The 25,693-nt window shown below is 41.9% G+C and overlaps 1 long non-coding RNA gene across 1 annotated transcript in view; it reads left to right on the plus strand.

The window, feature by feature from the left end:
* LOC130831413 (uncharacterized) overlaps positions 1-10,832 on the plus strand; it is an 88,117-nt gene extending 77,285 nt beyond the window's left edge. Inside the window, exon 3 of the long non-coding RNA XR_009048050.1 lies at positions 10,799-10,832. This is a non-coding gene — a long non-coding RNA (uncharacterized LOC130831413). The remainder of the gene's footprint in view (positions 1-10,798) is intronic.
* Positions 10,833-25,693: the final 14,861 nt, after the last annotated feature.

The raw sequence follows: 25,693 nt of genomic DNA on the forward strand, positions 1-25,693 counted from the left end.
CTTCCTGAAAGGCTGAATTATAACTAGAGCCTGTTTTAACTCGCACAGTTTGAGTTTCATACTTGAAATGAAGCTTAAATCAAAATACTCTCCACTCTTACCATATTCTGATGGGAAATTTATTAAATGTTAAAGTCGAATCTGAAAGCAAATATAGTTTTAAATAAAACTATGCCACAGCATTTAATCGTGTTTATAACTTGAGCGATGAGTGTCTGGGTCTAATAACCCAGATAGGAGAAGGAATTCCACGGCCCTCCTTCCCAATCTGGACCTGTCTGGAAGCGTTTATTTGTACTAAGTTTTCCAGTCTGAAAGTCTGTGTCATTGTTTAGATTCTGCCTGAATAAACAGGCAGAATGATAAACTTCCTCTTCAGGTGAGGTTTATATCTTTTGCATGAGACCATAGTCTCTAAGCCATGGCTTTCCTACCCAGAGGCTGCAGAATCAGTTCTGCAGGTGTTTCTGGGAGGCCCTACTATGTGCTGTACTGTGTACTCGTGGGCCTAACGACCATGACTGGTAAAGATCCCCTAATGAAATTGCAGTCATTTTGGGAAAGTGAATCTGACACACATGACATACGCTGCAAATTTAGGGAAATCCTAAAGTAAATATAGTGGAAGTCATGATGTCAAATGTCAAGTGCAGTTCAAGCAGATGTTTTTCCCTTAGTAACCAGGAAGAGGAAAAATGGGTGTGGGCTTTCGTTATTGGGGGAAGTTTGATGAAATAAATTGGATTTGAGATGGTCTGTGCAGAATGTGTTCAGTTTGGGGAGCCAGATTTTAAAAGGGTAACCAATACAAGTAGCATCGATCTTCCCGTGTGGGTACCATGCAGGGGTCATAAGCGTGCTACACCTGCATGCCCACAACCCTGGGCAGGGGCCTGAGCCCAGAGTCCCCAAGCTTCTCGGCACTGCCCCAAACCCTTGTCTATTTCCCCAACGTGCTGTACAGATATTATCCTTTTCCCTGTGCATATGACGTGAATCAAAGGCAGCACCGAACTAGAGGATTTTTTTGGATGGCAAAGGGTCTTGAAACCAGGTCCCATGAGGAAGAGCCGAAGGGCAGCCACAGCATGAGCTTGGAGCTGAGAAGATTAAGGACAGACATGATAGCGGTTTTCAAACATTGCAAAGGCCATTTTGTCACAAAACAAGTTGATTTGTTACAGTTTAATCTGGGGTGCGGCATCAGGCCTGCTGGATGGAGGTACCAGTGAACGTGTAAGAATTCAGCTCAAATAAGAGTTTTCTCACAATGAAAATGTCTGACAGGGCACTGTTTTTCAGAGCAGTGACTCCATCATCCTTGAACGTGTGAAGGAGAACTTGGATGCCCATATGGCCGGCTGTGTGGAGAGGGTAGCAGGGTTGGACCAAGTGGGCTCCAAGGTGTTTTTCCATTCTGATAGCGTGATCACTGGGTGTGTATTGAGGAAACCCAGGCGAGTGGAAAGTATGGTGGCAGAGAACGGTAGTGAACAAACGTTATCAGGGGAAGTGGGGCAGGAGGAACTGGAGATTTCTCTGTATCAGGTGTGTAGTGTGGAATGACAAAGGCATGAGATTGATGGTTGAGAACTTTACATATTCTGATAGGCAGTGGGGAACGTCTTGCTTCTTGTTCTGGGGCAGGATGTGATAAAACCATTGTTTGCTTTGTATCTTGTTACTCAAAGGATGTAGGGGAGAGAGAGAGCGAGCGCGCGCGAGAGATTTGTTCCAGGCAGGGAGACCACTTAGGAACTTGCCAATTATCCTGTGCCTTACCTGTGCTGTGATGGGTGGTAATGGAAACAGAGAAAAAGGGGGCAAAATCAGAATTTAATGGAAGGACTAATATGGGTCTCCTTGAAAATGGCTTGGAATTAGGATTCTTCAAATTATTACTTGAAAGGTATGGGGTTGATTTTTTTAGATCAGCAGACCACAATCAAGTATTTACATCTTGTCCAGCACTCCAGCTGACCAGTGACCTGAGACACATCATGAAAATTCCTCTTATTCTCATTGCCTGGTAGTATCATCCCAGCAAGAAAGAGTGTTTACGAAATAGTCTGAGCCCTGGATGTAAGGGGCCTTGTTCTATTAATATGGTGCTTTAATAATTCTTGTTATTGGGGTTTATTGTTCTCAGTTACAATGGTGATGTAATTCTGTATTTCCTACCTTAGGGCTATTTTTGTCTTCCAGCAGGATTCTGAAAAGGGGGCTTTCCTGTGAGATGGTCTTTGAAAGACTGGCAGACCTTTCCAATATTTGTTTTAATATTAGTCCGTCAGGAGAAAGTGAACAATATATAATATTCAAGATGATCACTCCTATCCCCCGCTCAATGTAGTATCTCAAATGTATTGAAAATCCTCTGGCCTCATCTATTTACAGGAAGCTATAATGATTTTTAGATGGTGCTTTCCTGGGGTCCTGATGTTTTTTTCTGTGGAATTCTCTGAACAGGGCTTTCCTGAAAAGAATACATTAAGACTGTCAGAATGATTCTTTTCAGCAGGCTAAGCTTGGCAGATGCCCTTTGTTGAGGGAAAAATGCATTATTCTGAAAGTCCTTCTGATCTTCAGGAAAACTGAAAATATCAAATGTTCTTCTACCATTTGAACTTCTTTATGAGAAAATCCCAGAAATTTTTATTTTTCTGGACTAAGATCATTCAGAGCTTATGGTATTTTAAAACATGAGAATAGAAATGTCTGGAGGAAAAAAAAAATAACTTTTAACGTATGCATTTACTGAGAGGAAGACTCCTCTTCTCTTGAAAAGCAGAAATCATTGTGCCCTCTTTCTTTTTCCATTTAACCTTTTTGTCTTGGCCCCTGAACATTTTCCTGAGTGATGTGTCCTGCATCATCATCTTGAGATATAATTACTTAATGTGTGCAAGTAAGACATGGTTCAGATATTCCCTGAGCCCTGGTCTGCTGGGTCCTGAACAAGATCTTGCTGTTTCAGGATTGCAACAACAAATCCACTGCATTGGAAAAAGAAAAAAGGAAGACATTCCTTAAAAAAGAGTTGGCTTCATGGTTTAGACATCCATTTTGCACTTATACGAGCAGACAGAGCTTGGGTGGGAGAGAATGCCCTTTGATTTAAAGGGCCTTATAAAACATGCTACTCTTTGTACCCAAAGCCACAGACCTGCTGTTAATAGAGCGTGTACCTGGAGTTTTTCTGGTGGTAAAATGTATAAAATCCAACAATATTCTCTTCGGGAAGCTCCTCAAAGATGGGACTGAATCTGTTAACTTCCATTTGCTCGTTCAAAGTTTGGCAGGGGGCCACAGGTCCACAAACCCTCACAAATGTCTTTGTTGTTGCCTGTGATGATTGAAACTGGGAGGAGAGTAAGGGGCGGAGGGGTTTGTTCAGCATGATGGATAGAGGGGCGCTTAGAGGGGGGAGGGGGAAGAGGGATGGGCAGGGCGAGGGTGTATTTTGGCAGACGCTACTGCTGTTCTTGAAGAAAAAGGAAAAATGGCTCAAGTGATCTTCCGGGAGTGTGCTGGCCTTCTGCTAGGAAACTGGTCCCTGGTTGGAAGGTGTCTGAGATGTTCACTGTGATTAGAGGGTGAAAGGTCATTTGTGGCTGAACACTGTCCTGGCTTTGCTGTCTGCCTACCCTGCTCAGTCTTTTAGGTCCGTCCCAACTCCCTTCCTCTCCTAGCCCTTTATGTTCCTTCCTTCCTCAACTTCTTTAGAGCCTGCTTCTCTTCTAGGCTGTGAAAATGCCACTCTTCTCCTTGCTGTGTATGGAGACCATTTCGGGGAAGGTAGAAGGACTTCACATCAGCGTTTTTGTATGTGAGGAAGCTGAGGCTTGCTGATGGACAGAGGGGGAAAGCCTACATTTTCTCATATGCATACTGCATTTTCTTACCCATTTAGTGGAAAAGCATATCAGTGAACCATCCTGTCCACAGGAAGAATATAAACTTCAGAAGTATTGTGGTTTATTATTGCTTAAAATGTATTTTCATTTAAAGCAGTTTTGTTGAGAAAAATTTCTCAGTTTGGGGAAAAAGATAGAGAGTAGAATCCAGTATGTGGTTGTTTTATTGTTGAGTTATTCTTGAAGTAGCAAGAACAATGAAGAAAAATTTCTTTCAGGTAGTGTATTGCAACTGAGCTGAAATTCTACTCTGTACACACGTGCTTGTGAAAGATTACAGTAATTTCGAATCAAAAAACCTGTATGTTGCTAGTTAATAGTTACCCTAATTATAGTTTTTGCAGAAAAGATGATTTATAATAGAAGGAAGAAAATATACACAAGGTATATAGTTTGTTATACTTTTTAAAAAGATTTTGGGGGTTCCCTGGTGACGCAGTGGTTAAGAATCCACCTGCCAATGCAGGGGACACAGGTTCGAGCCCTGGTCCGGGAAGATCCCACATGCCACGGAGCCCTTGCGCCACAGCTACTGAAGCCAGTGAGCCTAGAGCCCGTGCTCCGCAGCAAGAGAAGCCACCACAATAAGAAGCCCGGCACCACAGTGAAGAGTAGCCCCTGCTCTCTGCAACTACAGAAAGCCTAGCGCGGTAACAAAGACCCAGTACAGCCAATAAATAAAAAATAAAATAAATAATTAAAAAAGATTTTGCATGCACAAATTACTGTGATTTTAGGTACATATCTTTATTTTTAAAATGTTCTCCTGCATTTGATTCATAGAGCTCTGTTCAGTGAGAACTTTTTACTCTGCTTATTGGTCAACAAGCACATTTTCTTCTAAAGTAAAGGCCTCCAAGCTGACTTTTGTCTCTGTCCCCAGTGTCGTCCTCCCTCGGGCGAGTTTAACTTTGTCCTACACTTTGGATGGCCGTGGGGCCCTCGTGGCCACAGGAAGAAAACGTCACCCGTCATGGTTGTGGTTTCCTCACTGCCAGAGGCAGGACAGCAGCCATCAGTTGTAGGTCCATTTGTTCCCAGAAACAGGTCGTGCCCTTTGCATCTGGAATAGTCCGGTGACCATGGTCACTGATGTCCCTCTTCAGGTCTGGTTTTGCGTTAGGGTTAAAGCGAGTCTACACTCCGGCTTGTCTGACACGCGCATTGAACACCTGCTATCCCAGGATAGTTACTAGAAGCACCTCTTTCATTCTCTGGGTTTATTGCTGAGCTTCCTCAGGTATTAGTAGAGAAAGGCCAGGTTCAAAGTGGGTGTTATGTTAAACCCAATACTGTTGTATTGGGAGAGAGAAGCGATTGCTGTTGGTAACTTAGTAATAACCATGGCTCAAGGAATAGTTTCTGATCTGGGAACTGGATCTCAATTATTCATTTAAGAGATATTCATTCACCACCTATGTTGTGTCAGATGCTCTTTTAAGTACGGGGAGTATCGTAGTGGATAAAACAGAGTTGTGCCTTAAAGAAGCTTGTTTTGGCAGGGGAGACCTGCGATGGTGAAAATAAAAAAAGATACAGTTTAATGTCAGGTAACAATAAATGTCATAAAGAAATAAAGCAGGGACTTCCCTGGTGCTCCAGTGATAAAGAATCCGCCTTGCAATGCAGGGGACACAGATTCGATCTCTGGTCAAGATCCCATGTACCGTAGGGCAACAAAACCCATGCACCGCAACTACAGAGCCCATGAGCCGCAACTAGAGAAGAGAAAACCCGCGATCCACAACTAGAGAGAGGAGCCCCTGCGCCACAATGAAGAGCTCACGCACTGCAACAAATGATCCTGCGTGCTTCCACGAAGATCCCACGTGCCGCAACTAAGACCTGATGCAGCCAAAAATAAAATAAATAAAAATAAATAATAAATAAATTAAATAAATATTTAAAAAAAAAGAAAGAGCAGAGTGTGGAGACTGGGGTGTTGTCAGAAGTGCGGGTTTAGGTGGAGTGTCCAGAGGCATCTTCTGACATTTGAACCACCAGCATCGTTATCTCAGTTCCTGTGCAACAGGGAAGGCCTCCTTGAATTGCCTCACATGTTCCTGGAGTAGCCACAACCTTCTGAGGGAAAGGACAGTGGCAGCTCAGTGCTGTGGCAGTTTGTTCTGTGTATCATCAATTGCTCTGAACTTGCTTTCCATGTCTTATTTCTGGTCCCAGACATCCTACACCAAACATTGTCTACTTGGTCTATTCCTCACATCACACTTCCAGTCCGTTTAAAAGCTCTAAGAAGTATGGAGAGAGGTGAACATTTAAAAATATGGGGCAGCAACACTGCAGAATGTTTCCCGAGGCTGCTTCCTGTCACTCATGTGGCTCCGCGGGGAGGCATTCTGGGAAATTCTTCCTCTGCCCCAGGTCTTAGTTCGGAGCTTCCTGCCATCTGAGAGGATTGCCACATTTCCCGAACCTTAGAGAGTGACGGGAAATGGGCTCCTTTATCCAAAACCTTCAGACTTAAGTGTTTGCCAAGTGCTTTGCAATCTGCCTTTCCATAATTCTTCTCATTATCTCTGTGATGGGGTTTATCATGCCGGGACTTCACTGAATAAATGGAGGGACAGATGGAGGTGGCAGAATGGAGGAGAGGAGCAAGAAATGACATTGAGCTGTGAGCTCTTCACAGGGATGGTCCGTCTGTGGGCTTCCTGTGGGGACAAGCGTGTGACTGGTACAAGGGGTGGGCTCTCAGTAAAAGTCATGGCGTGAATCGGATACATCAAGGTGAGGGGGAGCTGCTGTTTATCTGAAAAGTTTTGAATACAGTGAGATTGTAAATTAAGAGATCCTGCTGTTGACGAGGACTACAGTTTGAAATCCTTTTGCGTGATGAATTTTCTTGATCTGGATATCATAAAGAATTTTAAAGAAATAGATGACATTTAAACCTTTTTAGTAGATGAAGAAAGCCTGAGTGGTGAGGTTGTCACTAGCTGGTGGGTCAGCTCACTATCCCCTTGGGTTTGATTTGCTGACAGTATCTTGGATGCTGTAGGTGATGGCTGGTCGGTCTGTCCCTGTGTCCATTTTCCATCCGTCCATCCATCCACCCTTTGTCTATAGGAAGAGGTTCTATCACTTAGCAGTAGTGTGGTTACTCGGTTTTTTTTTTCTTTCTTTTTATTTTTGGCTGTGTCGCGCCTCGTGTGGCATGGGGGATCTTAGTTCCCAGACCAGGGATGGAACCCACGCCCCCTGCATTGGAAGCATGGAGTCTTAACCACTGGACTACCAGGGAAGTCCCTATTCAGTTTTCTTATCCATAGAATAATGGGTTTTGTCTATTTAAGAGGACAACACCTTTTAGAATCTTATAATTTGATTATATGTAAGACAGTGGAAAGAATACATACATGAATTAAACCTGGGTCTTGCCGCCTCCAAAAAGAACACGGTGTGGTAGATGTCTTGACATACAGAAGGGTAGTAAATTGCCGTTAGAGGGTGCCCAGGAACCCATGACAGCTGAGTTAAATTGCGGGGGGGGATTTAGAGAAGGGAGAGTATTTTTGGCCGCAGGTGTTAAGGAAGGCTTGGGGGTTAAGGGAAGGGGGACGTTTAGTTTGCGGGGAGGGACGTAACACTAAGTTGATGAGCGTCTGTCGGTTAGCATCCTGGTCTTACGTAAGGTTCATAGATGCAAGATAGGCTTTATCATCCCCATTTAGCCGATGAAGAAACTGAGGCGGGGAATGAGATGAAGCCACTTGTCCAGAGTCACCCGGCTGTTTAGAGGTAGAGCTGTGATCCAGGAGCAGGGCTCTTCACCCCGGTTTCATCCTTCTGTCTTGAAGGTTGAGTGAGTAGAGAGGCGAGGACGGCTGGGCATTTCAGGTGAATAAAAGGCCATCCTCATCAGCATGGCTGGGTGGAAGTGCCTGCACACAGGAGGAACAGGGGTGGCAGGGGACCTGGAGCACCGTGAGCCCCAGGGGTAGTAATAGAAACCGAGCCCGGGAAGGCAGTTTGGGGTCTGATTGGGGAGACTCCCCAGTGTCTGGCTACAGGATCTAGTCCTTATTTGGCCCAAATGGAGATTCTTTGCAGGGATGGGACATGATTAAAGGAGTACATTTCAGGATGTTTATGATGGTAAGACCTTCCTATGATTCTAAAATACTTTCATGCAACTAAGCTCTTCAGTGTGATGCTGAAGAAACTCCCTCCCCAAATGCTTCCTGCAGTCTAAGCCCTTGAGAGTTTTAATCCCAGGGTTTCTGTCGTAAGGAGCACCCAGGCCTTGGCTGCACCGTCCTGCCATTCTGAACATCAGCACTTTAAAAATCCCTGCTCAGTTCTTGGGATTTTGAGAAGAAAATTCCTTAATCTTCCTCCTCTCTGCTGTTCCTGCTGTTTTAACCCGTTTTCTGCTATTTCAAAACTTCTTCTAGATAGATGAATACTTAGATGTCCTTTGGCTTTGCTAGTGAAAAATATACCATAATATTTAGGTTAAAACAGTGTAGTAATGACACTAGAAAATACATCCCGGTTACAAGATGAATTCCTCCTTTTCCTTGTTATTTGTGGTATCCTGGGGTGGCCTACTGGAGAAAAAAATACTATTTGATTCTCCCTGGGTGGTCAGACAGGACTTGTAAAGACTCTTGTTTGTTTTGTGTTGAGGCTTCAAAGGCACGCAGGCTTTCCTACATAAAGATGTACTAAGAAAATAGGAATTTTTTTGAAGTTGCTATGTATAAAGGGAAATTCAGAGCGACCATCTTCCTTTAGAACTACAGGCTAATGTGATTAGAGGGTCCCTTTTCACCAGGCATCTTTGTTGTTTCCATCTTGGGTTGTTTCCACCAGTCTGATGGGGAAATCTGTGCTTGCAAAAACCATCGTCACCTGTGTTTTTTTTTTTTAAACCATCATACAAACGTGTCCTTTCATTTTTAAAACTATGTTGATTGTGCATATTTAGATTTTGTAAGAACTAAAAATCTGAGTGGGGTGTGTGTGTGTGTGAGAGAGAGACAGACAGACAGACAGATTCAGGGCTCTCTGGAGGTGTGTGGTACCCAAACATTCCAGGCCACGTGATCTGCACATTCCAATTAGTAAGGCCCTCCTGCTGTGGTGTGGGAGAAAAGTTTGGATTGGGGTTAGGGCTGGCTAAGTGTACGAAGATGCTTTTTAGTGCAGCCTTTGCAGAACTCCCTTATTAGCACCTCAGGGTCAGTGAACACTCGGGGAGGCTCGTGTCGTGAGTGCAGTTGGTATTTTCTGCTGCCTGTGTTGTGTTTCGGCCATTTTTTTTTTACCCACGCTTTTTTTTCCCATTTCAGAAAATTTTGAAAATTTTTAAAAAGCATATTTATTTATTTTTTAAATTGATGTACCGTTGATTTACAGTGTTGTGTTAGCAAAATGTACAGCAAAGTGATTCTGTTATACATATCTATTTATCTAGCTATTCATAAAATTAATTGTAGATAATGGGGGAGGTTGATAGTACTGCATTATTTTAAGCCCGGAGGGAGCCGAGCAGCTGTGTCTTACATCAGACCACTGGTCTATCTAATAGGTTGTCTTGCCACCTGATTCACTGTACGAATGTGCATAGCCAATTATGTGGATCTCTGTAAGGAAAGAAGAATGACCTTGAACCCAGAGAGCCAGACAGTTGCTTTATGCAATGCATCCATCTACTGAAGCTGCCTCACTGTCTTGGCCTAATAGGAATGTCGTATTTCTAATCCCTAGTAAATGATTGCTCCTTGAAAAAATAGTCATGATGTAAAATAGTTGAATCTTTTATGACTTGCCAAGAACTCTGCTTTTGGAACCAGGTGCAGAGAAAATAAGTAATTTGGGGATGTAGCCTCTAAAAATTTTAAGCGAGATCAAAACCTCCAAGCTTCTTCCTTGTTTTATCCAGACACAACCTGCTGGTATAAACTATGTTTTTCTGTTAAATGAGGGATATTAGAGAAAGGAAAATATACATTTTTAAATACAAACATTAGAAATCTAAGCTAATTTTCCAGGGCATTCTATTGGGCAATTATTTTATAGTCAAGAGCATTTTCACAAAATATCAGATTCTTTGAAAATCAGTCTGGGCACAGAAAACACACTTAACCCTTGATGTAATCGTGTATGCTTTTTCAAGTCCTGGAGTCAGAGCTCACGGGGGCTTTGCTGTGATGCTACCAGCAACAGGATGGCACTTGGTAAATCAGCAAGGGTGTAGTGGGAAGAACTTCCCCTCTGGGGTCAGCCAGCTCCTGGTTTTGATCTGTGGCTTTGCTACTGCTGGATCTGTGGCCTTGGGCAAATTCCTGCACACTCTCAGACCCAGCCTTCCGTTGCTATTAAGACTAGTCTTACTAAAGGGTTTTAGAGGTAAAATGAAATAAGCTCCAGAAAAGGATGATCTAGGGTCTAGCATGTATACTCCTGTTAGCTCCCTTCTTTTCTTCTGATTACATCCCAGGACTAGTCTTTTTTTCCAGCATAGCTTTGTGCTGTCAGCTTTGGGAGTTACTCTGGAGGACATCTAAAAACCCTGCATTTTCCAGAGAGTGAAGTCTGGGCCCAGATAAGGGGAGTGACGTGCTTGCAGTGCCTTAGCGTAGGACCAGAAGAGCTGCTGCTGAAACCGTGCCTCGCTGGATGCTTCAGTTTTACCCCAGGTAGGAGGAGGGTTTAGCACGTGGGAGTGCGTCCCTGGCATGGCTCCAGAGCAGTCAAGTCCAAGGCTGGTCTTAGCGGCGTAGTTTAAGAAATAATCAGCTTTCCAGATTTTCCTCTAGGAAGCTTTAGCCAGAACTGTTCTGAAACCTAACTCTATGATGTGCTCCTTCCACACACTCTTATAACTTTTGACTCAGTTTCCTTTTCTCTCCTAGTTCTCTCAGGAGACTACAGAAGCATCAACGCCCAGCATGGTCAGGTAAGAGGCTTCCTGGATGGGGAAGATTTCCAGATAAATCCCTGACTCCCTTGGTGGCTACTGCTCATCTCTTGCTCATTTCTGGGCTGCCCCAAAGATCCTAAGGACCACCATTCCCTCGTCTCTTCTCCATTTTGCTTTCCTTTGTTTAAGTTTCTTATTTACTCTGTTATTCCATCACATTCTTGGTTTTATTTTTGTGCATTCATAAGTGCATGTTGTAAAGATACAAAACATGCATGGGGATGGTAACCCTTCAGGACAAGAGTTGCCCATGAGGAAAGTGGCTGGATGCATGGCGGATGTCAACACTATCTGTAATGTTTAAAAAAATTTTTTTCAATATGGATCTCTTAAAGATAAGACCTTTTTGTTTTTTGAAACATAAACACAACACTGTTTTCACACCTAAAACAAGTTAACAATAATTCCTTTACATTAAACATCTAGTCCGTGTTCAATATTATTATAGAGACAGATACTGGAAAAACAACTCTCTTAGGGATGTGAAGTAGAACAGAAAGGCTATAGTTAACACTGATGTATGGTACAGTTGACTGTTGTTAAGGTAGATCCCAAGAGTTATCATCACAAGGAAGAAATATTTTCTCTCTTTTTTTTTTCGGTACCTGTATGAGATGTTGGGTGTTAAGTGGACGTTAAGTAAGTTTATTGTGGTGATTATTTCACAATATATGTACGTCGAATCATTATACTACACGTTAAATTTATACAGGGCTGTGCGTTAATTATATTTCAGTAAAACTGGGGGAAATAAAAAATAAAAATAAACACAAACCTTTGGTATTTCAAACGTTTGGAGGTGCCAGAGTGTAGTGAGACCAGGGACATTAGCATCACCAGGGAATTTGTTAGAAATGTAAACAGCTGGACTCAACCCCAGACGGACTGGATCAGAAACTCTGGGCCTGGGGTGGTTTAACAAGCCCTCCAGGTGATTCTAATATCTGGTAGAGTTAGGAGAACCGCGGGCCCAAAGAAAGTAAAAAAAAGTATGCTCTCTACACACTATTTTAATTCATGTTTGTGTTTAACACAGTAACTTATCCCGAGACCCCCAGAATACCTACGATGGTGCACTTACACCTGGGTCACTGTGATATAATAACAAATATATTTTTTGGTCTTTGTCCTTGGCTTTTGGCCAGAGCTCCTAAACCCCCTGTAATTTCCTAAGAGATGAGAAATAGGAGCATCTTTTGTTCTAACACCTGGTTATTGTCCAGATAACCTGAAACAGCTGCGGCGTGGTGAAGGTGAAAAGACCATCTTTTGTTATTCAGAACAAGCCCCTTTCAACCACTGCTGAGTTTATGTTAATGAGGTGATTTTGGAAAACCCCTAAATAGGGAGGCGGTTGCCAGGGGAACCAACCTTCTGATTCGGAATTGGTACTTTTAGCCCTGCTCCCTGACCTCCAGGAAGGAGAGTGGGGCTGGAGGTTGAGTTCAACACCTGTGGTCAATGATGCAATCAACCATGCTTACGTGCTTACGTAAGGAGACCGCCCTTAAAAACCCTGTAAGAGGGGCGCTTGGTGAGCAGCTGGGTTGAATGTGTGGCGGTAGTGGGAGGTTGGCATCCTGGAGAGAGTGTGGAAGCTTAACGCACCTTGCCCTGTGCATCTCTTCCATCTGGCTGTCTGTTCCTGGGTTGTACCCTTGATGATAAACCAGTAGTCCGGTAAGTGAACTGTTTTCCTAAGTTGTGTGAGCTGTTCTAGTAAATTGTGGAACCCCTGTTTCATAGCTGGTGGGTCAGAAACACAGGCTGCAACCTGGACTTGGAACTGGCTTCCAGCAGTCTTGCAGGTTGAAGCCCTTAAGCAGCGAGGTCTGTGTGAACTTCGGGCAGATAGTGTCAGAATTGAATTACATTATAGGACACCCACTCCGTGTCTGTTGAGAATTGGAAAATTGCTCGGTGTGAAAAAACCCTGCCCGTTTGGCGTCTGAAGTGTTGTGTGAGTAGAGAGGAATGGGAGTTTTGCTTTTCGTTTTTATGGTATTTTATTGAATTAAATATATAAGTATACAATTTTTAAAGGTTCCTTTCTACCTCGTTATTATAACATTTTGTCTCTTCCCTGTGTTGTAGAATACATCCTTGAGCCTATCTTACACCCAATAGTTTGGGCCTCCTACTCCCCAAGCTTTTGCATTTTAATTACCAAGATGGAGTCCTGCGTTTCATCGCCTCCTGGGGCCGGTCCCAGGCTGCTCCCACCTCTGGCTATGGAGAGCTTCAAACTCAGTCTGCTCCCATGTTAGGAAGTGCGTGTGGTAGCAGGCAGTGGAAGTAATACCAGCACTTTCTGGAACAGGACAGCCTGGGTGGAATTAGAGCTCTAACGTCTTTGAGTGGATTTGGTAGAGAAACCAGCTTCTTAAGAGCATACTTGTAAAGCTGTGGTTCTCATCTATTGGTTATGTAGTGGAGGCTTTGAAGAAACACTGGTCACCTGGCCTGACTTCCAGAGATTCCAGTTTCAATTGAGTTGCAGGTAGGGGGTGGAGAGAGGTGAATGCAAAGTGTCCCAGCGCTGCATTGGTTTGAAGGCTCTCCAAGTGATTCTAATTGCAGTCCGGGTTCAGAACCCCGAGTAAAGACAGGTTTGGTTTGGGATTCAGATGAGGAAGAAGATAAAGGTCCTGCAGGAGTATACTTTCAGGGATCTTACCCCTCAAATGAGTAAGTGCTTTTCAAACTGTGGGTCTTAAGCTATTAGAGACCTGATATGGGGACGTGTTCTTCTGCTAGTCTTTCCCTTTTTTGTTTTTGTTTGTTTTCAGCTGGTGCAGATCTGTTGCACAGTATTTTTGGCCTGTTCTAGGTGAGGGCATTTGACTACAGTATGTCTACTCATCTGTCGTGTGCTGGAGGAGAGTGTTTCTATTGCATATAAGTGACATCCCCTCTCACCTCTGTGGCTCTCGTTGAGTGGATATAGCTCCAGGAAAGGAACTCAGAGGGACTGATACTACATTTTGCAGCATGAGGCCATTTCGATTTTTCTAAGGTATCCACAGAGCCAGAGCCTTCCTTTCCGTCCCGAAGTTAACTGAAAGGAAAGACTGAGTTGTATTTGTTGGTTGAGTGTTGAAATATTCCATGGAAAAAGGAAAGGGAAACAAGTTCTACCACTGATTTTTCTTGGCAGGGTTTATCGCCTCCCCCCACCAAATTTCTGGCAAGTGCTATTAGAAACTGACTTGCAGGGTGTGCTCACACTAGCTTCCCAAGACCTCTTTTGCTTGCTAACTGCTGACGAGCAGTAGGTAATTTGCTATCTCTCACACGTGTTATCCAAAAATCACAGAACTCATTAGCAATAAACAGCATGAACTTGGTGGGTCACATGTGGAGGATTAGCCAGATGTAAATCTGAGTTGCACTTGGGAGGTTTCGTGTGCCTCATTTTTACAATAAATAGAACTTTAGCCTTGAGTAGAAACAGATTTTTTTTTTTTTAAAGAAATATCTTACTGGAACACAAATTTTATTTTTCAAATAAAAATTATGGGGAGGAGGTAAGCTTTTCTTGACGCCAGTGCTTATTTGATTTCATGCCCTTCTCCTTGCTGATGGCTGATGTGGCAGAAATAAAGACCCGACTTCATTGTTCAAAATGGGAGGGAAATGTAATGAATTCAGGAATTTATTCTTAATTGACAGCAGACGTTCAAAACTTGATTGGTCACGGTCGACTATTTAATGTGCCTTTCAGGAAAATAAACATTTATGTGTTTCCCCAACTGTTCCGTGCACTCATCACGACACTGCAGGTTATGGAGGTGTTGGCCTTGACGGTGACTCTTAAACCTTTAAAATAATGTTTCTCGCTAAGCCATTGAAAGAGGCAGTTTTCATGTGGTTACAATATGTGATTTATGTGATTAGAAAATTTCTGTTTTCTGTTGATATGCAGACTGGCTGCCAGTGTTACCAGATATTCATAGGCCACCTGTTTTTAATTCCAGCAGAACTTATCAGAATGAAATAAATACCTTACCTTTGAGGAATCAAAAATAATTAAAATTTATTGAAACTTTTTTGTGTTTATCCTTCCAGATCATACTAAATCAGATGCATATACAAATGCCCAGGAGCTGACTCTACCAAGTAGAGATTATGTTTCATGCAGACACGTGAATCGAGTTAGAGACCTGCAAGAGACTTCCCATGGGTGGATTTTGATCATCCTCATTTCTAGCACTGCCCAGATGCAACAATTATATATCACACTAGTTTCTGTTTTCTATTTATTACAAAAATGTAACCTCCTTAGTAAGACATCTGCTTTAACAAAATCAGCACAGGGCTGTCAGCTGTTCTGTCCATCTTACTGCTCATGAAATCATTCATGCATTTTCTATTGATTCTCAGTCCTGAGGTCAAATTAACGATGTGTGTTTCTATTCTTTTCTAGGGAGAAAGATATTTTGCCCGGGTAGCATTAATTTAGTGTTTCAGAAGAATGGTCAGGTCTGCAGCAGGCTGACTTCTTAGGATTCATTACAGAAGGGCTCTTTCTTTGAAACTTCTGTCATTGAAGGTGTGTCATGAGGGATGTGGGAAGAATGGAAAATACTTCACTCATCTTCCTCACTTCCAAAGAGCTCTACCCCCTTAAAAGCTCTATGGTAGCAAGGTAGTAGAACATTTCAATAAAGAAGGCTGTAGGGAAGGATAAAGAAAGACAAAATGAAGGACCAGAAGCAAAAAATAGTTATGAATATGGACAGATCATGTCCATATGACCTGAGAAACGGATACTGAAGTGGCAGAACCAGACTGCCTCTTTGTCCCTATGATCTAATTAAATGTATTTTCACTTAAAAAAGATAACAATGTTAGATCTTAATGGGATTCACCAACGTGAAATTTATTAGGCTTTGCTTTGACAGTGAAGATTATGGATAGCTCACGTGCCATTTTGAGATGCTAGCTTTGGATCCTGTAACTTTTGCTGTTGCTGCTCTGCTGAAGGTACCAAAGTTACCCAACAGAGCTTGTGGGTTACATGACTGAGACTTGGAATACGAGTGGAGTTTGAATATTTTTCCCTTTAATTTTTGGGGAGGTTAATTTTTACTCTTTCATACTAGAGCGAAGTCACTTTAGCTACAACAAAGGAAAGGGGAGCTTTTTTAAAAAGACAAAGCAGTATTGATAGCTCCTTATGGTCTGTCTTGCTCAGAATTACCTAGATGAACTGTTTCTTTTAGTCCACGTTCACTGATATCTGCCTGCTCCTCCTTTTCCTTTGTATGTATTGCAGGAGCTCAATAATACATAGTTTTTTTGGTGGTAAAATACATATAACATTTACCATTTTAACTATGTTACTTGTACAGTTCAGTGGTATTAAGTACTCATCGTGTGCAACCGTCACCACCATCCGTCTCCAGAACTTTTTCATCTTAAACCAAAACTCCTTACCCATCAGACACTTAATTCCCCACGCTGACCTCCCCCAGGCCCTGGCAATCACCATTCTACTTTGTTTCTATGAATTTGACTCTTCTAGAGACCTCACGCGTGGAATCATACAGTATTTGTCTTTTTGTGACTGGCTTATTTCACATGGTAGAATGTTCTCAAGGCTCATCCATGCTGTAACATGTATCAGAATTTCCGTCCTTCTTAAAACTGGGTCATATTCCATTTTATGTACATACCACACTTTGTCTTCCCATTTGCCAGTGGGATAAGAGCGTTTCTTAAACCTTTAGGCTATTGGAAATGATGCCGCTAAGGACATGGGTGTACAGATAGCTGTTTGAATTCCTCAATAGTTTTGAGTTGCTTCCCCACGAGAAATGTCTTTCCCACGTAATAATGCTGATGCTGGTTTTGACACTAACTTAGTGACTTAGTATTGTTTACAATAAAGCCTTTTAAGTAGCCTAACTGGAATTAGTATGTCGAGTCTGAGTTATGAAGGTCCCCAAAAGCATATAGGACAGGTAAACACAAAGCAATGAAAACCTTTTAGAACACACCTGACTAGATACTGTGACCCATTTTCATTGATAAAGACCCATTGCAAGAGACTTTAAAAAACAATTGTTTATTGTAAAGATGTGTGTTTTTAACATCTTCGTTAAAAGAAATATTGCTGCATGACCTCTGAAACTGTAAAAATGACTTGCAAAATAAACATCCTCTGATTAACTGAAATCCTCTGAGCAGAAGACAGTCCAAGGTTTGGGAGGTAAGTCTCCTTCTCTAGAGAGTCCGATCTCCCTCTTGGACTGTAGACAAATAGCTCATATTGCTGGCACGGAACACCTGGAGATGCATATCCTACCCTCACATGCTTGGTGTTTTCAGTGTCTTCTCTGTTTTCTAGAACAACCATGAGATAATTCTTTCAGATGCCTTAAGCTTAACTAGACAGAGACAAGCTCCTTCTTGTAGTTAATACTGTTTATTGACCATGAACCATATATCAGATCTCTATTAGTAGCTAACATTCATTCAGTGCTTGGCATATAGTAGGCAGTGTTCTAAACTCTATATATGTTGTAATTTATTTGCTCTTCATAACATCTCAATGTATTTGATACCAGCATAACTTCATTTTACAAATGAGGAAACTGAGACACACGTTAACTTGACTGAGAACACAGGAATTGGCAGAGTAAGACTCAAACCCAGGCATCTGACTTCAGACCTTGTATCTTTGGCCTCCAGCCTGTACTGACCTGATACTTTACAGTTGATGTAACTTATGAGCCCTGTGGGCAACATTCTCTGGAGGACAAAATCTTCTCAAGAAGAATAACAGCTTGTGAAGCTAGAAGTTGTGTGTGTGTATCTAGAAACTCATGCCATATGAAATGATCCTAGAGTAGTTTAGAGGTTCAACACCAAAGGACCAAAGTTTCTATTGACATGGTGACCTTTATTTCACCTTTAAAGATGAACACTTCCTAGAAACCGATATTCAAAAAGGCAATGCTTAGGAATATTGAGAAAGAACTTAATATATTTTTGTAAAAGATGTTACTACTTCTCTATGAATTCATGTTTTGCAAAGAAATTACCAGTAGTATGTATTAGGAATCAGCCTCACTCAGAAATTTGGTATTAAAGAGTTTATAAGTGGACCTAAGTAGGTATTCCTTATAAAGAGATTTCTCTTAATAGAAGATATTGGGGGTTTCAAAAGTACTTGTAGCCACTTTCATTTAAATATATCTATCATTATTTACATCTGTTAGCAAGTGATGAGTTTTTAATGAGAGATCTTAATTCTTAATGCTCATGGTGAGGTTTAGAGAGTTTATTATAGCTGACGGAACATTCACTGAGCAACAGAGTTGCCAGGCATTTTGCTAGATGCCAGGGCTATAAAGACAGCTAAGGAATAATTGTTACTTTTAAGGTGTGGTTAAACCTATGAGATACAGAAGGAAGAGGAGACTTCATCCTCTTGAGGAAAGAGGTTAGGAGAAAACAACTGGGTAAGAGCTTGGTTTTGAAGAGTGAATAGGAGTTTTCCAAGCAGACAAAGTAGGGTGGGGGGTGGGCGGTTTGAGTGGTGTCAGGTGGAGGAAAAGCCATGTACAAGGGCACTGAGACAAGAAGGAGGGTGGCATGTTCAGCAAACCTTAAACAGCGAGTCGATTGTAGTGTAAAGACCATAGGCTTAGGTGAAGGTCTTAAAAACTTCTCTTGAGTCTTGGTTTTACCCTTTTAAAGAAAAAAACAACCCCCCCCCCCGCCCCGAAAACTCAGCCACTTTTGTTTTTGTTTTGAGGATTAAAAATAATACATGTAAATTCTTCAGTAAAGAACAATTTCATGACAGAGAGGTTTTTATATTGATACTATCAATTGTTTTTCATTTTTGTCTTTTGAGTAATAAGTTTGCATGGTTCAGAAATCCAAAAAGTAGAAAAAGCACCCCTTTGTGCCTCACCGAGTTCCGCCTTTTCAGCCCCCACAGGAAGCCACTTTTCTTTGTTGCTTAGGTATCCTTCTATCGTCCCTATATGCTCCACAAGGAAACATGAGTACCGTTTCTGTGCTTGCTGCTTTTACACAAAAGGTAGCATGTTGCATACATTGTGCAATACTGTCCTGTTTTCACTTAACTCTTCAGCTTAGAGAGTTGACTTTGCATATCAGTTTATAGGGAGCTTCCTCATCCTACTAAAAGAAAGTGCTGCTTTATTTTGATATAGTTTGACTCAAGAAATTGCGGTAACAGTATAGAGTTCCCATGTGCTCTCCACCCAGCTTCCCCCAAGGGTAATCTTACATAACTGTAGTATGTTATCAAAGCCAGGAAACTGACATTGGTACAGTCCTGTTACCTCGGGTAGAGACCTTATTTGATTTTATGTGGATATTTTTATATTCAGTTTTTATATGCATTTTTTTCTGGGGGGTACATATTTCTGAGATTTTATCATCCTTGTACAATGCATTCAAGTAACCATCACCACAGTCAAGGTACAGAACTAGTTGTCCCTTCCCACAAAGGAACTCCCTTCTACTTTTTAATAGTCACACCCTTTCCCCAGTTCTAACTACTGACAGCTGCTGATTAAGCCACACTTTTCATGTGTGCTTATTTTAAGACAACCCCACCATATATTATACCCTCCTCAAGGGTAAGAAACTTACTTTCAAACTTTTTTTTCCCTGCAGGCCTGCACACTTAATGGGTACCTAATAATGACTTGTTGAAGCAGAAGAATCAAAACCAAAACAAAGCCAAGCCCAAAAGACAATTCAGAGTTGAAAAACAAATGAGTCAGGATAATTTGCTTTCCAAAATGAGTCCAGACATTCTTGAATAGGAACTCCTCAATGTGAATTAAATGATAATTTATCATTTCTTTCTGGTAAGACTCAGTAACCTAAAAGTGCTGATGATCAGAAACACAATTTCTCTAGAACATCACTTTGTACTTCTCAAAGCATTTTCATTTTTATAAATTTTTCCCTTTAAGGACCTCTGAGATGATAGGTTTATCATCTCTGGTTGACAGAGTAGGAAACTGAGGCTAAGAGAGGGAAGAAAGCGAACAGCGACTGAATCTCATGTGCTGTTTTGTTTTGTCTTCCCAACAACTCTCGCCTCCACATTGCTGTGAGCATTTTACAGAAAACGTGGGTGCTCAGAGGTTTGGTAGTGTCTCTGGTCAGTGTATCACCGACAAGATTCCAAACACACATCACTACTCCATTATGAAGCTTTCCTTAGGGAATCTGAATTCTTATTTGACACCTAACCTTTTTTTCAAAACGTGATGATGGGAGTGGTGTTTCGGTACATTACTCACTTAGAAAAGATAACGACTGTAGTAGGTTATAGAAATGGTAAAGGGTTTTGGAGTTGGCCAGACTTCTGTCCAAATCCCAGGTCAGCCATCCTCTAGCTTTGCTGACTGTGGATACAGTTTTATTTATTGATGCTTCAGGTAATCAGCTACCACATGGAGACTCTGCTAGTTCCTCCTTCAGGCTGTAGCAATTTAAATGGAATGAAACCTACGAAGCGCTTAGGATAGTGCCTGGTACCTATCACTCATTCAATAAAACAGCAGCTATTATATGTGAGTCTTCATTTTATGGACTTTTCACTTCTAATAACACATTTTAAGCAAATATTAAGATCGTGTTGTGCAAAACAATGTGCTTTTGATGGAATTAATGTAGCTACACAGACGTAATTTTACATTCAGAAATTTGGAATGCATTTTGCCTATACAATTCCAAAATTTATCATTCAAGTTGTATTTTCACATCTAAAGCTGCCGTTCCATCCCCCTCCGCCCCCCCAAAGTTTATGACTTTGGTCTGTGAATGAGTTGATTTTCCAGAAATGAAGAATTCGTGTCGATAACATGGGACAACTGTGAAAGAATTGTGGCTTAGCTCTTACTAAGCTTCTGGTAATCTTACCCCAGTATAGCGGTGGACATTCATGACCTGAGAAGTCGTACAGTGGAGAAGCAGGTGGCTGGTGTGTGTGTGTGTGTGGGTGAGGGGTACTCACTGAACACAGCTTTTGTAATAAAGATAATTATGTGCAGTCAACAGGCATTACAGTCACATCCTTCGAATTGTTCAGAGAATGTGCTTAGCTCTGCTTAGCGGGATGTTTATTTGTTTAGGGTGAGACTGACAGTTGAGGTATCTGTGAGAAGCATTTGTATCACAGTGACAGACTGCAGAGAGCTCTTTCCTGTGTTACAGATTGCTAGGAAATTGGATAGGACTTCCTGAGAAATTCTCTCCCCTGCCTTCCCCCAAGATGAGTCAGTGACATCCATTAGAAAGGCGGTGGGGGTGGGGTGGAGAGCCAGGGGCTCTCTGGGAGTGAGCTCTCTTCCCACCCGTGTGGTGTGGGAAGCCCCCTGTGCTTAGGGGCACTCTGCCCAGAGCAGCGTTGACTATACTCAGCATGGAAAGTGTACGAATGTTCCCTTGAGAGCCTCTCGGACGTGTCAGAAAATCTGATCATGAAGGAGAGCTTGCTTGGCAGTTCCCACCAAAAGCCTAAAGGATGGAGTTGAATGCCGAGACGGAGCAGTGGCTCTCAAGTCTAGATGCAGATGAGATGGAGATTTTCTTTAACCTTACAGGTGATTCTACTGTACGGCTGGGGTTAAGAACCACTGGGATAAAGATAAAGCACTGTGACAAAATGACACAAGGGCAAAAAAAAACACCCCTCACCCTACATTGGGGGGCTGGGCCCCCATACTGCCCAATGAGGCCACTGGCGTTGTCAGTTGGCTGAAATTTCTATTCACGTTCTGGATCAGGGTCCACCAGGCAGAGATGCTGTGGAGTACTGTGTCCATCCAGCTGCATTTCCTGGTGTGTGGGATAAAAGTGCTCTGCTTGTCTCTGGGGTGAGGAGCGCGACGTTTCCCTCCTTAACTTTGGAATCATTTTCTAAAGCCTTGGCCCCTCAGGCTTTAAGCAGAAATGTGTTACGTTCTGAAGGATACTGTGTTTAAATCTTAATAATTTATCTCTTTTTATATAAGAAAAATAACTTCAGGGTGGGAAAAAACCCTCCGAGAAAACCATGTGTTTCAGATTTACTACGAATAAGTCATTCCCTCTCTTAGCTCTCAAAAGTCATAATCTGGGAATCATTCTTTTCCTGTGAAAACCAGAAACTGTTTTTTTTTCCTGTCCTTTTGATAGCAGCTGTAATAAAAGTTCCCATAGGCAAGAGCTTTTGATTTGATAGAATGCAGTGGCTGTCTTTCTAGGGAAGCCATGGAAAATGCATTGGTGCATTTTTTTTTTTTTCTCAGTTGCATGTCTTGTATCCCCTGAACGTCATGTCCAAGCATGATGTCACTCACATGACTTTGCTACATCCCAAGTCTTTTTCCAAATGCAAACTACAGAAAAACAAACTGGTTGTCCAAAGTATATTTCAGAAACATCCTAAATGGTCTGTTTCAGAGGCACACAATCCCAAAGCATTCACTGATATTTACTGTCTGGCTTCAAATTATTAAATGTCTTTCTGGTTATGTGGTGCCACATTTGGCACAGGGTGACATATCTGTCCTCTTTTAAATGCATGGGAATTGGCAACAATCTCATTTGACTGGTGAGTTTGCTGAAGTGCTATCACAAGCCAGCCAGGATGATGGATGAGTGCTTTTCAGGTAAGGAAATGCTGCCAGCTTGGTTTGTATTCTGTCTACCTAGAGTTCTGCTGCTTAATTTTCTATTTCAGTCAAGAGTAATCCCTTTTCCTGCTAGTAGCCATAATCACGTTATAAGAGACTTAAAATTTTTCATTTCCCAGTAGTAGTTCTCACAATGTAAGGATTTTTATTTTGTGTAAGATTGCTTTTTTTTTTCCTGACATTGGGGGAAAGAGACCAATATTTAGATTTCCTAGTTTAATTGGAAGAACTCAGAGTACGTTCTGGTCAAGTGGAGAAGTTAGGGAGTGATGGAGGGGAGTCCTGGACACCATCTGAAAGGGTAGCAATAGGCCTTGAATGTGATAAGAGACTTAATGTACCTTGACAGTTTTTAAGCAGGAATATTAAAATTTTGCCTTGGAATCTCATGCCTTTGGTAAATAAGGAATCTAGTGAGGCATACTTGTTTCTACCGCTCCCCATATATTCCTTTGATCGTGTTTGTGCTGTTCTTGAAAGAACCACGTGTCTCTCCCTGACTGGACAGGCCCAGAGTTGGAGATAAGTAGGCCCTTCATAGACACCTATTTTCAAGTTTGTTCTTGCAGGAAGGCCAAGAGGGTGGAGGACAGCTCTACATCTGCGAAGTGCAAACATGTAGCTACTGTTTTTTTTTTTTTTTTTTTTTGCAGCCATGAAACTGTACTTGGACGTGGTTGATTCTCAGGTAGCTTGGAGCCGTGGAGCACATGCCTTTCATAATCATATTTAATGATGTCTAGAACTTGTGTGTCATCTTATCTTTCCTAGAGTATTTTCGGTGGTGCATGGTTCACAGAACTCCTATCTTTTCTGGACTTAGGATATAAATTCTCTTCTTAGGTCCTTCACCATTCAAGACTAGGTATTTAGGAAGTTCGCTGCATGTTGAGAGGATGTGATGTTATGATCCTGCTCGATTGAGTGGTTGTTGTAGTCTGAATTTATAGATACTGCAGATGCTGTTAATGGTCAGTAGTCAGATAGGCAGAGTGAATCACTGTTTTAAACTAGCAGGAAAATTTACTTTAAAAAAAATTTTTTTAAATTAATTGGCTCTGTTGGGTCTTTGTTGCTGCGTGTGGGCTTTCTCTAGGTACAGAGAGCGTGGGCTACTCTTCCTTGTGGTGTGCAGGCTTCTCATTGTGGTGGCTTCTCTTGTTGCCAAGCACAGGCTCTAGGAGTGTGGGCTTCAGTAGTTGTGGCACGTGGGCTCAATAGTTGTGGCTCACGGGCTCTAGAACGCAGGCTCAGTAGTTGTGTTGCATGGGCTTAGCTGCTCCGCGGCATGTGGGATCTTCCCCGACCAGGGATCAAACCCATGCCCCCTGTATTGGCAGGCAGATTCTCAACCACTGCGCCACCAGGGAAGTCCCAGGAAAATTGACTTTAAATGGTGGTTTCTGATTGGCTGCCTAAGGCTGTTTAGCGATGTCAATAATCTTCAAAAAGATGAATTGGAAGAAATTACTCATTTTTATTCATGAATTTAAAACTGGATAAGCTGTATTGGACATTCCAAACAGTAATCCTATGGCACTTAAAGGCCATCTGCTTAATTCTGTAGTGAGACATTGGAAACACATTGTACTCCTCTCTCTTTGGGATTTTTTCTTTTTTTCTCCCTTTTTTCAGGTTCATGTCTCCTCATGGTCTAGGGGGCTCCCTGAGCTACAACAGTTTTGTATTTTGGTTTCTTTGCAGAAACACAGCAAACAGTTCAAATGAAGTTCGTAAGTATTTGGTTGGCTGCAAACAATTTTTTACCAGGTGATGATGAAGGTGAGCGAACATGGAGCAAGCCAAAGGCAGGCGGAGAGGAGGAGAAGGGTCTGTGTGTGGATATACATTTCCTGTTTCCCTCACCTTGGTTCTGTGCTACCATCGAAACTGAAGAAGTTAATTGGTTTTCTTCCTGGGATGGTCTGTTTGACTGACAAGCCCTCCGTAAGCTTGTAAACCCCACTGTCTTGGCCTTTGGTTGGGAAATTCCAGTTCCTAACAGATGGACTTTTCCCGCTCTTTTTTGATCCTCTCCTGCTCCCACCCTCCACTTATGCTTAGATAGTCATGGAAGTGGAGGAGAAAGAGAAGAACCAGATTTCCAACTTAGACTTTGCTGAATTGGAATTGGGAGTTGGCTTAATTAGATATTACCTTATTTTCTTTTTTTAAGAAAACCAAAGGGTGTGTGCAGGAGTTATAAATAGTGTGACCTAAATTGTGTGACATCTATTTGAGATGATGTAGTTTAGAAATATAACTCTTACACCAACATTTGTCATGTTAATTACATATTTACTAGGCCAAAACTGTAAACATTGTATTTTGGTATTTTATGCCTTTCAAAAAGCCATAGAATTTTTTTTTTTTTAAATTGTAGAATTCAGAGGAACTTTCAAGGCAATTAATGTGAGTTCAGTTACATTGAACCTGCATTTAGAGGTGGATGCTGTTTGAATTAGTGCCTCTGATGTGCCGGCTCCTATTACCATTTTAAAATCAGCGATGGGCAACGTGTTAGGACACCGGTGTTAAATGAATGCTACCTAAACCTGGAATTTTTTTTTTTTCCCAAATAGTAAACCAAACTGTGAAAGCAACATCGATACACATTCTTTGGCTACAGTTCAGTCATTTGAGAAAGGTTTGAGAGGCTTTTTCAAAGAAAAGCCCACGTACGTGTACTGTCATCTTTAAATGCAGAATCATTTCACACCAAGAATGTTAAGTTGTGCGGTTCATTAAAAGACCATTCCATGGTAATTAGAATTATTACCACGGCATTAAAAAAGCTTACCAAGAATTTAAAAAAAAAGGGGGGGCAGCTGGGGGTATGAGGGACAATTTGGGGTTCTGTTGATCTTCTCAGGCTGGCAGCATCTCTAAGCAGCAGAGTTCAGAGCTGGATCAGGGTTGCACCCTGTAGTTTCTCTTTCCACTTGGACAGAAATGGAGGTGTTGGGCCTATAATCTGGTCCTTGCCCACAGCCAAGTTAGTGTTAGGCAGTATTTCTGTTTTGAACACGTTTGTCCTTATTTTCCCTTTTCTCTGCTTGCCCACTAGAAGGGAGAAAAATAATCAGAGGTCCTGCTTGGGTGGCGCCAGCCTTTGATGGCAATGCCCCAGGGTTTTCTAGGTTAACCAA

Source organism: Hippopotamus amphibius, chromosome 11 (assembly GCF_030028045.1).
Source record: "Hippopotamus amphibius kiboko isolate mHipAmp2 chromosome 11, mHipAmp2.hap2, whole genome shotgun sequence".
NCBI lineage: Eukaryota > Metazoa > Chordata > Mammalia > Artiodactyla > Hippopotamidae > Hippopotamus > Hippopotamus amphibius.